Genomic DNA, 700 nt, shown 5'->3' on the forward strand with positions numbered 1-700 from the left:
CTTCTCCCTCCCTCCCTCCCTCCCCTACCTGTCACAATTTCGAGCCCAGCGGTGGTCATCAGAGGCTGCGCTGCTGCTGGACCAGCAAGAAAATGACGAAGCGCGCGACCGAAGGAAGAAAACAAAAGAAAAACAAGAGGAATAATGAAAATAACAAAAAAAAAAGTTGGGAAAGGGTTTAAGAGAAAGGGGGAAATAAAAGGACCTCTGCTTTGTTGCTTTCCCCTCGCTGTCCTTCCCGGAGCGGCGGGCGCAGGGCAGGGTCAGAGAGCCACCGACCAGTTATAATAAGGGGTAAACGAACGGTGCAAAACGAGAGAAAGAGCAAGAGAGGAGAAGGGGGGGGGGCATTTTCGACTAATAAAAAGGACGAGACGGGGGCCTCTGCGGCCGCAAGGTCAAATGGTTCCGAGATGTGAAATCCATCAAAACTGTCGATGATGTTTCGTTTGCAAAAGCGAGCGACACTGGCACATGATGGGCACTGGGCAGTTGGCTGTATGTTGAGAGGGCTCTCTACACCGTGATGGGCAGGCACGCGAGAACCGCAACCAACAATCAATTCTATGTCTATTCCCGGAATTTCCGCATGTCTGGCCATGACACTGCGTATGAGGAAGTTGCCCGATAAGAGGAACAAGAAGAAGGTAACACTGAGGAGGTGGCGTGGCGTAGCGCCGTCCCTAAACAAAGCAGAAGA

The sequence above is a fragment of the Frankliniella occidentalis genome, unplaced genomic scaffold, assembly GCF_000697945.3.
Source record: "Frankliniella occidentalis isolate FOCC.00 unplaced genomic scaffold, Focc_3.1 Scaffold75, whole genome shotgun sequence".
In the NCBI taxonomy this organism is placed as follows: domain Eukaryota; kingdom Metazoa; phylum Arthropoda; class Insecta; order Thysanoptera; family Thripidae; genus Frankliniella; species Frankliniella occidentalis.